The sequence below is a fragment of the Lepeophtheirus salmonis genome, chromosome 6 (genome assembly GCF_016086655.4).
Source record: "Lepeophtheirus salmonis chromosome 6, UVic_Lsal_1.4, whole genome shotgun sequence".
Classification (NCBI taxonomy): Eukaryota; Metazoa; Arthropoda; class Copepoda; order Siphonostomatoida; family Caligidae; genus Lepeophtheirus; species Lepeophtheirus salmonis.
This window is the reverse complement of record NC_052136.2, coordinates 38,829,048-38,843,037: the sequence shown is the minus strand read 5'-3', so window position 1 is coordinate 38,843,037 and position 13,990 is coordinate 38,829,048. Positions and strand designations below refer to the sequence as shown.

Below are 13,990 nucleotides of genomic sequence, written 5' to 3'. Positions count from 1 at the left end.
AGCAGAAGATCTGACAACCCTTGCAGATGTACTAATCTGTCATGGCGTTCCAGTGCTGTCTGGCAGTTGCTTTGAAGGCTTCGGTGTTTGGATGACGGACACTGCAGGACTTTCACTTGATATCTGTCCAAAAAGTTTATTCGAAATTTTGCATAAGTCTGTAGAGGAGGCCAACAGTGTGAAAAAAGAGTTCAAAAGACGCGTTCAAAAGAGTCTTGCATTGGAGGAGAAGGGTTTCTTTCATTAGTGGTGTCAAAAGTGGGTTCCACCTTCACAAACCTTTTTCCACCAACTTTTTTGATAGCTCTCTGGAAAGCTGATGTGAAATCGCAATATCTCTTTCATGGACCCATATGAACTTGAGGGATTGGCCTGGGCTATTTTTTTTAACTCATCCAGATCCAATTTGCCCGTTTTGACAGAGCTATTCTTCCTCTCCAACGTTCGGACTTATTGATTGTGTAGACAGTGGTCCTGGAGACGTCCAACTGCTTAGAGTGCGCGAATGGAAATTCGTCAATCACGTTTAAGTGTCATTTTCTCGACTTCTATGTAAGCTAGAGAGCTCAAGTTTGGTTTGTTTTGTGACTAATTGCTTATACTTTAATTTGACGAAATATGAATTAATTTCAAACACTCAACCTACATAAACTATTGAATTAGTAAGGGTTCATATTTCCATGAACCACCCAGTATATAAAAACAACAAATAATCAATTTATTTTTTTCTAGAATAACCATGTTAATGTTGGGTTAACCTCCCCATAGAATCACTAACTGTCAGTTGGAAAATGAAGTAACGAAGGATTGTTGAAGTGTTTTGTCTTGAATTGAACAATTATCTATATATTTGATATGTACATATATACTATATACAATAAGAAGCAGCCTCTTAAGATTAAGTTTTTATCAAATGCAAAAATTGAATATATTCTATGTTTATAACTAGTTCATGATGTGCTTGTTGTAAAAGTCAAGGCAAAGAAATGAAAAAAAAGGGTTTTTTTGGGTGGAGTGATTACTGTGAATGTTGTATGTGGATTATGAATGAACATAAAACACGCCTATATCTGTAGATAGAATGATCCTATATGTGTTTAAGCATAACATTTTGAATGAAATGTACTCGTACTTACATGAGAACGATTATAAAAGATTCTCTTATTTGATGTGATGCTTATCAATGTTCAACATCAGACAAAAGTTATAATATGTGTTTTTATTATTAATAATAAAAAAGTATGTGTGTATAGGTAGAGCTGGGTAATAAGGCTTGTTATCATGTAAGTATATGTACATCATAGTAAGTAGATAAATCAAAATAAAGATAAATAATTATTCAAGTCATTTGACTTATAAAATCCTTTCTTTATTTGCCTTAAATGAACATCATTTATATTTGAATCAAGCTATGTAAATTGTACAGTGAAGTCGTTTGAGAAGGACAAGGGTTCTCAGCAATACTTGTTCTAAGAACAAGGCTCTTTCCCCAGGCGTGCTCTTGTTTAGAGCCCTGTGTCTGATAGATTTTTTGAATATAAATAGGAAAGAGAAACTTTTATAAAAAGATCATAAAAATAGAAAAATGATAAAAAGATCGTTGTTTAAATATAAAAACCTATTATTTTCTATTATAAAAAAGTCAACAAGGATATAAATTATCATTAAAAAATGCCGAAGAAAGCTTGGCCTTTTTTACAAAGTTATTCTAAAAATAAATTTTTTTTTTTTTTATTTTTCCCAAAAAAAGTTATTTGTAAAAAAAGGCCTCCACATTTTATTTTATAAAAAAGTGAAAATATCATAAAAAGAAAAGAAAAATAAGTGCTCGCTCACGCTACAATTGCCCTTGATTCAGACCCATATTTCCATCTTGTCATTAGGAGCGTCGCCCATCTTTTCTTGTCCTTCAATTCATGTTGGCAGAAGGAAAGAAGAGAAGCGTCTCCTTAAGATGGTCTGTAACCCAAATTCCTTTCCCTCAGATTTGAAACACTATAAATAAACTAAGGTCTAACATGAATACCAAACTTTTGGTATTCATAATTATTATTGGCGCTAGATGAGTCTACCGATCGTTTGAGTTCTTCTCAACTTCTCGAGTTTATTACTATGGCCTCCAGTGGAATCAGCTTCGAAGTGATACAGTTGATTGAGCAAAACATATGGCTGGAGTGAGGAAAGGTTTTTTGAAGAGGTTTTTAGATCTTGACAGAATTGGGAGGGACATTTTTCTTTTCCAGAATCCCTTTGATTGTAACCTTAATGATGTGCCAGTAGAACTACAGTTGGAGCTCATTGATTTACAAGCAAATGACTTTTTGAAAGTGAAGGACAGAGAAGGGAAACTAGATACATTTACAGCTCCTTGCCTAATGATGAATTTTCGAAACTGAAAAACTTTGCCGCTAGTATGGCATCACTCTTTGGAACAACTTATTTCTGTGAGTAAACATTTTCAAAAATGAATTATGTGAAGTCAGCACATCCAACACAATTGACCGATAAATATTTGAAAGCAATTATCTTGATTTGATACTGCAATTCCAAGCCATATCTTGAAAGCCAAACGTCAGTTTCACAAATCTCACTAACGTTTTTTTGCTTTTGCCTTTCAAAGACTATATTTTTGCTAACTCATTGATAACTTTTTAGTAAATGAACATATTTTTTTTGTTTTTTTGTTCCTTGCACCCTACTCACTTATGATTAATATGGTAGGCTACACTTAGTTTTTCGTCTTTTTTGACAGCGTTCGTTCTGGCTTGCAAGTATTGAACAGAATATTTCAGCAGGTCGCGCTCGTCATTCTTTCAGTGATCAGGCCCGCAATAAAAAAAGTTTGAAGACCCCTGTTCTAGTCCAACCGATAAAAATAAACTCACATTGAATGATTTTAGCTAATGCTTCCAATAGATCATTTTTACTGAATCACAGATACTATTTCACAAAAATAAGCGGAAGTAACGCCATGTTGAAAACAAAAAAATCTAAAGAAATTATAAATTTAAAAATAAATTAAACTGTTCTAAATGTTAATCTTATACAATTTAATGGATTAATATACTATGATGATAAGTTAGGATTGATGACTGAATTCTAGAATGAAACTCTCTATTCTTGTTGCATATTTTCTTTCACCATCGAGGTTAAGATAGCCCTTCCTAATTGAATAGGAGATAAAAATAAAGAATTAATTCATAATTCAATCTGTTCTCTGCGGAACTTAACTGTAGATATCTAGGTGATCCAAAGTTATGGTATTGCCAGTGGTTTCCATGCCCATTACATAAATTTCTGGCCACTCTGTGCTAAATAAATAAGACAATCATGTATTTTGACATAATATTGTATTGTATACTAAAATCAAAGCATGTGAATTCTTGCGGCCCACCACAACAGATGAGAGACTCAGTGATCTGTGTATCCTGAAAAAATAGTCTTAAAGGTCTAAAGCTCTGGATTTTGATGTATACCTATGTTGACGGTTTTGCTGAACAACACAACTTTTATTTACTCTCAATTTATTAAATGCTTATTACAATACCTATCTTGTATTTTTGTACAAAATAAATATTATTTAGCACGTCGGTATCTATATTGTATCTCGTAACCTCTTCTTTAAAAAAACAGAAAAAACATAAAATCAATTAGTAGAAGTTAGGCCATTCTTCTCAACTATGGAGTTATGGAATAGTTTTTGGGAATTATTTACAGTAGCTCAACAAGAGTTAATTATAATTCAATCAATCAACGTTCAGAATACTGATTAGGGGAAAACATTGCCAATTGAGAGCAAAATTAAGTTTATATTTTTGTGTTAACGGAGTAACACCCTGTAAGATCAGTATAATTTGCCATTATTATTGTGCCTCCTTAGTTAAAACACTTACATTTGGCTAGAGCTACCACTGGATATTGGGTATTATTAAGAGGAGCAATAGGTAATAAATATTTTTCAATTTTTTTATCATACTACCAATAATAGATACATACATACAAAAGGGCTGAATAATATAGTACATGTATCATACCCGGATCCTCTTCCTAAAAAGTAGATTGCATCTAAATTTATGGAATACTAAGAAAAAAAAACATTGAAAGCTGTATTATACGGAGTTATACATATGTTTTGATTTAATTCAAAAAAAAGGATGGAACTTAGTGAGAGGAACATATGCCAATATTAAATAATTGTTTAATACAAAAATATGAGTTTCATATTTAATCATACAACATATTATGGCGCATATTTGGTTATGTTTGAGTGAATCAAAACAAATATTCTGTGATAAATCCTTCTTTTTTTTTTCCTTTAATTGATCAAATTAACTTTGCTTTAATAATATAGATATGTACTCCCATTTTATTTTCTTGTTAAACGCTTGTAAAAAAAATTCTAGTTGGGATTCTGAAGAGTCCTTATAATTTTCAAAATATTTCATAACTATCTTAAGCATTATGGGAGAGAGAATATATACATAATTATAAGGCATTAGACTAGTGTGTCTGCTCATAAACGAGGGAGAGTAACACTGAGGATTTGTTGGACTCACTATAGAATTATGAATCGACAGCGGTGTACATAATTTTTGTCTATGTCCTTACTAGATAGGGAGTGAGATTTGTTTTTATCTCATTCCTCTAATAGCTCCTCTTTTCGCAAAAAATATTCAAATTGTCAAGATTACCATGTCCTTTTTCGATCTATTTTATTTTTTCATAACGGTAATTCATATTTAATAATTATTTTGAATCATTTATGCAACAATTATTGACAAAAAAGGATCAACAAATGAATCAATATTTTAGGAACTTGTGATATAATTTGTTGAATGAGTTTTGTACATGATGATGAAAAACGTGTCATAAATAGTTTAGCAAATATTTCTAATTAGCTATTATAATCATTCAAACTGGTATGTGAAATGCTTCAAGGAACTTTTATAAATAATAAAATAATATTGTGTAAAATAACCTTAGTCACACACTACGGAGCTGAATAAATAACAATAAAAGTACAATCAAATCTTATGCAACTTCCAACTCCTACCCCATTCTTTAAATTAAGAAATGTGTTTCTTCATGAATCACTTTTAACAAGATAATTGATTATTATTAAGCAAGTAAATGTGTTACTTATAAATATATCTCACTTTGTTTTTGTATATGCGATTAAATCAACAATTGTTCATCAATAATAATAATAAATAGGAATGTTGTGGTCCCAAAAAAATTCCATCCTGCATGGTCTTGTCGTAAATCTTTAAGGCGCGTCCGAATTGGAAGTAAAAACCATCCTATAGAACCTACTTAGATAAATTACAACTGACGTAATCATCAATCCATCTCAATCATCAAGGATACAATATTTACAAGAATAATAAATACTTCAATTAGGCCTAAAAAAAAGAGTAGTGGCAAATTGTTCTTGTTCATATAGCATAAGAGAGTGATCTGAAAAGTTTCCAACCTTAACGGGAAGGTGTCAACACTCGTAAATAAAACCTAGTCACATCTATCTTGCATATTTTTAAATTTACTCTCCAAAGTTTTAGCAATTTTGAACGCAGGGTTGCTATGTTACAGTCGTTACAGGGAGTTAATGTGAGTGTTTTTGTAAAAATGGACAAAAGAGCTGTCATTACATACAATTTGTTGTTAGGTTAAATATTAACATTTCATTACAGTCAAACAATAGAAGACATGTAAAGGCTTGTTGTGTTAAAATTTGATACGTCTAAGTCAATCCAACTCGGAGTAATTGAGCCTACAACAAAAAGTGTCTTGTGAACAATTAGTTTTGAGAGAAAAATGCCTAGTACTATTTGGACAGGTTACAGAGATGGGAGCATCGTCGGGAGAAGTATGTGTAGAGTTACAAGGAAAATAGGTTTCAAACTGAAAGTAAAACTTCAGAAAAATGTATTGTATCTTTTTTAGGTCGGAAACTTTTCAGACGCCCTTCGTACTTAAGCTTTATAGAATTAGTTCAACCGGTAAACTCAAGTTCTTTAACTAAAATATTAGTAAAAAGATGCATTACGGAGGGTGCTTTAAACATTTTGGGTCGTTTTTCAAGGACCAACAACAGGATAAATTAATGTGACAATAAACAAGAGGATTTGATAATGACAGAAGATACAAATTACAATATATGTACGATGTTTCGTTTTCGGGACTGGGATTCATGTTTTCCCCTGTATATAGAAATTATTCTCTGGGGACATTAAAAATCTGATTTTGTTTAAAAGTTTTAAGCCTCATATGCCGTTTTTGGCAAGTCATTTAGCATGAAAATAATGAACTTTTGAGTCGAAATTAGCCATTTTTTAAACGTCTTGTATCGCTCCAATATGATGATGCTATAAGTCAAAAATTGTACTTTTCATATTTGGTTCATAAGCAAAAAAAATATTGTATTCTAATTTTAATAACTCCAGGACTCTAAGAACTGCTCAATGATTGGTGGTTTCCCCTGTTCTATCAAAAATAATGTTTAAAGATGTACAAATTGTCGAAATCCTCAAAAACTTAACAAAAAAAAGTATATCTCTATGATCGTTGGATGAGAAGTGCGCACTTAAATTGCTCTTCTTTTATTTCCCAACTACATCTTACTCCAGGATGACACATTTCTCACCCATGCATTTTCGCTAATATGCGGCTGAAATAGAGATAAAGCCTTGAACTAGAACAAATACGTTTGCTAATTTATGTCATTTGACAAAGTACCGCTCGAGTGTTAAGTAATACTGATGATTTAATTTTGGTCAGTATGTGTGATGCTTCATCCATGTCCAGCAAAATGTGTTCGAGAGCAGCGATGTATGTCGCAACGCTAACCCCTACATCGTCAACATCATATAATTCGAACTCGAGAATCAATGCCTGACATACAAAGAAAAATGATGAGTTGAATACTCATAGTAATTAATAACGAAATATTTAAATATTTTGGATCAATATATAAAAGTTATATAGTTGTAATTTTATCAAATTTTCCAATTGATATCCTACTTTTTCCGAGTGGCACGCTTGAAAAACTTCAAGGTGGGGAGTACTCAAAATTAAGATGCAATTAATAATAATAATTTCATCTCAATCTTAAGTCTCTGCAAAAATATAGGTATATTTTATGAGATGAAATAAATCGCTTACACTTAATCTTTCAATATTAAAAAACCTCCCAAGAGCCGGTTTATGTAGTAAGAGGCAGAGAGTGTGGTCATTCATCAAAAGAGAATTTCTGATCGGATGAGGCCCAAGATCCATAGTCTGAACACCGCTGTATTCAAAAACGTTGGAAATTGGTCAATTTACTATGATTGCGTTTTATTTTTCTGAAATTGAATAAAACTAAACGAAAAGTCCTTTAAAAAGTGAATTATTAAACGAATTCAAAGTTAACGATTAAAAGAATTCAATGTTAACGATTTAGTGAACTGAACGAACTCGAAAAAAAGAAAAATTTAAGTAAACCAACCGATTATAAATGGTGAACGACAACAAGCCTGCTAACAATATTTATTCTTATATTTCCAACTAGAGTTAAATTTGGCAATATTACTTCACATTTCACATCTTTGATAAAGCAGTGAAAATGCAAATCATTAAAAAGGCTTATAAAGTCGTCTCTATCGGGTATTCTTTGTATAGAATAGCAATATGTACCTACATACAAGATGGGAAGAGCTTCGAATGGGACATTACATATTATTATTAAGATAGATATAATATTCCAAGTAAGTTAGATAGATTCTTAGCTTTACTCTCGTGATATGAATTAGTGATGTCAAGCATGGCGGGTCCGAACCGGTTGATAAACTGCTAAACTGAGAACATTTCATAACCTTTATTTTGTCTGGCAACCTTTTCTCCAAAAAGGAACAAGGGGGGAAAAGCCTAAAATCAGTTGAAGGTAAGGCAATTCTTTAGACAAGAGGGAACCAGCTCAAATACTAGTGATGAAAATCAATTTTATTCTTAAGCTCGCTTTGTTTTTTGGAGTTGGTAATCTGAAGATTAAATTTTTCTTTTTCAAAGCTGTTGTGATTATTATTCAAGTCCTGAGCAGTGAACTTCCTATTCTATTACAATCAATTATATTCTACACCTGATTGAACATTCGTGTGTGCTCATAAAAGATGGCGGAGAGTAACTTTAAGAATTTGTTACAGAGTTGTAATTATAAATTTTTGTTGGACTCAGAGTAGAATTCTTGACTATGTCCTAGTTAATCTGTTTTCTTTCCCCTCCCTCGTCACAGATGATGGTATCTGATCTAATGAAACGTTATGGCAGCTATGCTCCTATCGAGTTATCATGTAGATTTTTGGTTTATTTTTTTGACGTTCCCAAAATACATCCGATTTTTATCAATATCAAAAACCCTCTACAACGTTACCCTTTCGTGAATGTTTGGCTCCCTAGGCAAAATATAAAATTTTCTTTTTTACAAATTATACAAAAATTGACTAAGATTTTTTTTCTCCCTTCTGAGAATGCAATTTAACTTGACTAAAATAAAAGCCCTGCCTCTACCCTTTCCTTCTCGTCCCCCCTGGTATTACATATTGGCTACAATTCTTATAGAAAAATAGGGTAAGAAAGAACGGGATCTCCAGTTTAATTGAGATTTTAGATGATGATACTATAGGAACTGGAAAGTGTTGGAGCAAGAACCCGTGAATCAAAGTTTAAGGATCTGTTATCACTACATAGTATTTATTCCCTTCTTCCTTCCTTCATAATCATTTAATGTCCTATATTTTCACTTCTTCAGTTCTTTTCCTTACATATATATTATTTAGCTGTATGTATGTTGTACTCCCCTCTCTACTGTAATATATCATATTATATTCTCTGCCCTTTAACAGCACCCTAAGAAGGAGGAGAAACGTAAATGAATATGAGGGGCACGGCGAGTGTTTTAAGTCATAGTATGCTGGCTATTATGGGATGCCTGTAGATTGTGTAATAATATTATATTATATTTATAATAACAGGTATCTTGCTTCCAATGTAGTATGTTCATAATAGCATCTATAACATAGTTGATTAATTAATTTATTATACAGAGAAGTATAAGTAGACGTTTATATGAGTATTCAAATTTGAACTTATCCCTAGTCTTAAATATATATACATATATAAATACATTTTTACTTTTTCTTGGCAAAGAGAACGGGAAAAAACAAAAACGAAAGAAAAAGAAGAAATGTTCAACTGCCACATGTTGGATGGAAGGTCTAGTTTTTTTGGAAACGTGTTCTAGGCGTTTTTTATGATTATTTCTAAGTTCTTATTGTTATTGTTATTATTAAAGGGAAATAAGAAGAAGAGAAGGATGGCGGGATGCCAAGGCAGCCGAAACTCCTTTACTCGCTCGCTCGCTCCACACGAGTACAGCTTGCTTAGTCGTGATGATTATTTTAAAACACACTGCTCAGTATACATACATACTTTATACTTACATATGTGGGAACTAGCCCTTGATGTGATATGGGAACCCGCACACACACACACACACACTAACTCGCACTCTCCTCATTCTTGTTTCTTCTTCTTTTCTAACATCCATCCCAGAATCCGTTTTCTATTACAGTCATTTTCTTCGTCTCCACCGTGGATCATTTTTCTGCTTCCTTCTTCCGAGTCGGTCCTTGTCTCGGAAAACGACTCCCTTACTTACTTACTTATTTGATAAATAAATAGTACCCATAACATGTTGGCTCCCCTCGCTGACTCTAAATGTGAATCCCTTCCGTGTTGGACATGGGGCTTGGAACATGGACTCAACTATTGGAGGAAGAATCTCATTTTTCATATGTAAGTCCCTCTTTTTTTTCACGTTTCTTGCCCTTCTTTTATTATTAGATAGATAGCCTTGATGTTTGCTTGCCTTTTTATGAAAACAAGTTTTCGTGAAATAAAGAACACTTTACTTCCAACAGTAGTGACTACAATATTTTTATTCTTCATAAATGTGTCATGACACTTTTTTAAAACTATGTTAATAGTGCATTGTGCCTTTGCCGTCTGCCCCTTCCTCTCATTAGCATTTCCTTCCGTAATATTTAGCCACACCCATTATTTTATGCTGATAAATTCATGTATAAATGATGACTCACATTCCACCATTTTTGTGGAATGTTTTTACATTAGTTTTTAGCTAAGTTTCAAGATGAAGAAGAAAAAGGTTGTGTGAAGGTCACCCTAAGAACAGGAGGAGGACGGACATTTTTATATACATACTATTTTCTTTTATTTAGAAATGTTTCTCGGGGAGGAGGGAGATGAAATTTCCATTTTATTTTTTAAATGATAATGCCATGTTTTTTTCACAAGTTGTTTTTTTTTTTTAATTTTTCCTCTTATTAAATGATGATGTTTGACACGTCAGATTGTTGGCTGGTCTGTTTGGGGAAATAAAGCCTTTTTAAGATTTCATTTGGTGCTGCCCCCCCCCTTCTTCCATCTTCTTTTTAGTTAATTAAACTCTCTTTTTTTTCTTTTTTTTTCTTTTACATTCCCCCCTCTTGGTCGTGAAGCACTTTTCCTCTCTCTCTCTCTCCCTTCCTCTCTGCAGCCGAGCAAGTAACAACCTGAGGAGCGGAGCACTTGTGTGAGTGAGTGACTAAGTGAACTATTTCCATTCTCTTATGAATGATGGTGTGCCTGTGTCAGTATATCAATGTGTTAACGTTACTTCTTCTTGTGTAACCCCATCCATAAGAGATTCCAAGCAGAACAATCCTGTATTCATGTATAAACAGAGAAGGAAATAATCACTGTGCATGAAATAAATAAATAAAACCATATGCGCCAAGGACAGGCAAACTAAAAGGGGGTCCATTCATAGACAGGTATCACTAATAAAGGCGGAAGGAAGTAACTATTGACTGTGTAGTGGGGATGAGGATTCCCACTTTTTTCAGCCATTTTTCCTTTTATTTAAACGCATAGTTTCCCAATTTTTCAAAAGTTTTTAGATAATATTATGAAATGACGGAACCTAATGTTTGTGCAGTCTCACTCAACCTCATTCACTCTCTTTTTCGTCATTATTACTACTTTAAGTTATCGTTCATTACATTCATTGCATCAAGTCGTCCTTCTTTATTTCTCCGTTATTCCTTATCATTCAATTTTGCTGCATATGTGAAAATGACGTTATATGATGAATAGCTAGAAGAAGGCGACAATGATAGGAAGGAAATAGTGTGCGTCACTTTTTGGGAGAGTTTATATATTTTTTCCTCTTCACACCCACCCACTCTTAGTTAATATATTTGATGTTAGCTATTATTATGTGGAGCCAACGCAGTATTTTTTATTATTGCACTATTCATCATACAACTTATTAATTGAAACAGATTTATTTACCACATTGATATTTGACACAGAATGTTCACAGCTGTGTGCACTAATGATAATTATTTGTAAAAACAAATGATTGGCCAAAGACACGTTTTAGAAGGATTTTTTTTCGTAGAAAATTGCCTATACATGATTTCCTCCACGCAGACAGACTGAATAATATGATATGATGGTTAACATTAATATAATGTACTGTTTTATCTGTGACTCTCCTGAATGAGCAGACAATACATACGAGAACATTTATTTATTGGAGTGAGTCCAACTCCTCATGGCTTTGAATAAGTATTTCTGTAACTTGATTCTTTCCTTCCCCCCCTCTTTCTACTGCATATTTTTGTAAATTTGTCAAATTTCAACTATCAATTCCTTTCCATTATAGTATGTCCGAATGAGTTTTCTATGAAAACTCAATCTAATTGTATTCGAATCTCTATTTATTTTTCCTTTTAGCATTAAATATGTTATGAATTACTTCTATCTCGCTAGCTTTCCATGAAATTATAATATGATTGTGTATACTTCGTTCACCTTAGTGAATATTATACTATTTTAAAATCGTATTATGATTCTGAATCATTCATTATACAAATGTACTTTCTATTATTTTTACAGAAGGATCATTAGGGATACTGCGCACAAGGATGGATTGTCAACTACTTCTTCTCCAACCATTAAGTCAGTGCTATAGAAAATTTACTTTTTCGGAAAACGGTTTTCCCAATGATTGTCGGACGATGATTTATTTAGATTCTGAGATCATTGTGAAAGCTGATTTTAAGGCACAAATTCTTCAAATACTTCTACTACTATTTCCTTCTACATACTGTTGAGGAATGAAATAAAGAATCAGATTGTCTCATCGTTCATTCCTTCCTTCGTTCAGGAACCTAACTTGTTGTCCGTCCCTCCTTCTTCCTTCCTCTCGCGTGTTTCTCAGCGCCTACATCTGTCTGCATTATTATTACAACAAGCTTATCAATTTCACAATCTACTCTACTTATTTCATTTTTTGTATGATTTACTCTCGAGTGTGTTTGACAATTTTATCTTTCTCTCCCTTTGCGCTCTTAAAAACTGTATATATTATATTTATAATAATTTAAGAAAACTCCTATTCAAAAGTACTTAACATGTAAAACATCAAAAAAGCAACCCGTAATCAACTTTTTCATCCGAGAAAATATGAAATTGCTTAAGAGCATATCATATTTCGTTACATAAACTGTTTCAAAACTTACCTTATTTTTCATTCATACCTATCTATTTAACTAGCTAAGCCTGATAACTTAATAATTAAACATTAACAATGTTTTTATGAACGTTAAGGATGGCTAATTGTACAGCACTATGACGTATCTTATTTCTTTTTAAAAAATCAAAAAACTAATAGGCATTAAACGCAGTTGCTTGACAAAATTCACTCCCCCTTATGAATTTTTGTATGTATTTGGTGGTATAGTAATGCTCATGATTGTGGACTTGCTATGTTTGTACATTAAATTTATACATGTGGGAGTAACTTTTTTTATCGAGGAAAAAGGAGTGTTTGTATGTTAACTATTAGTAATTATCATCAAACATACTCTATGAATATTTATCTTTTATAAGAGACAAAATTCAGTTTTGTTGTAGTTTATTTGTCGATATATGTTTTATGTAGAGAAGAGCGACATTTTCAATTTTTTTTTAATATAAAAATATATCCTTTAAGATCCTCTATACACATATGTCTCCTCTCATTCCACCCACTTTGTAAAACTATGTCTAATTTTATTTACACAACTGTGATCGAATGATAACTTTTATTCAAAGAGATGGACAAGAGAGAATTTTTAATGCTATATTAGTTATTTATATAAATTGTTAACAATGATCTGTATACTTTTTAAGTATGTATTAAAGAACTAAATTATTACTTTTATATACAACTACATAAAAATGTTTATATATTTCTGAAAGAGCATTTATGTTGTTATTAAAGTGAATGTTTTGTTTATATGTTATAATTAAATAGTGAAATGATGAATGTTTATCTTTTTGTATTATATCAGTTGATTGATTGAGTCTATTAGATGTCATCCCTCAACCCTTAATTAGAGACACCGATTAGAGCCTCATGTTAATTTATAACAGAAGTTAATGTATGAATATATAATATACAAACAATGATTTTATGAAATCAAGTGTTTTTGTGTGATGTGAAATAATACGTATTTGAGGTCCTGAATGATCCATTCACTCCCAATAAAAGTTCATTAACTCCCATTAATCTATGTGATATTTGAAGCGTAATCCATGGTGGATAAAAATAGCATAGCATGAGGAACTGATTAAATACCTTTCTACAAGAAAATATCTTCTTAACTTTCACCATAGTGTTTGTTTCTTTTTTCTTTCTTTTTTTTTGTAAATTTTTATATTATGTAGAATAACTCTATGGAAATAGGGTTCTTAAACTTAAGTATATATTGCTTATTCAAATCTGTTGAAGATGATTTAATGTAGATTATGTACGCATAGTTAACCAAATTAAATGTTTATGTGTTGCTATTAAAAGATCTCTATTTTTTCACTATGCAAGAACCTTAATATATTAATATCAGCT

The 13,990-nt window shown here is 32.0% G+C and overlaps 2 long non-coding RNA genes across 2 annotated transcripts; one reads left to right on the top strand and one right to left on the bottom strand.

Annotated features, from left to right (window-relative positions):
• Window positions 1-2,891: 2,891 nt before the first annotated feature.
• On the bottom strand, window positions 2,892-9,618 carry LOC121120288 (uncharacterized). Its single transcript, XR_005864996.2, has 3 exons — window positions 9,477-9,618; window positions 3,232-3,311; window positions 2,892-3,164 (listed from the first exon to the last, which is right to left on the bottom strand). It is a non-coding gene; the product is annotated as an uncharacterized lncRNA (long non-coding RNA).
• A 72-nt stretch (window positions 9,619-9,690) lies between these two features.
• On the top strand, window positions 9,691-13,650 carry LOC121120287 (uncharacterized). The gene is made up of 2 exons (XR_005864995.2): window positions 9,691-9,831; window positions 11,998-13,650. It is a non-coding gene; the product is annotated as an uncharacterized lncRNA (long non-coding RNA).
• The last annotated feature ends 340 nt before the right edge of the window (window positions 13,651-13,990 follow it).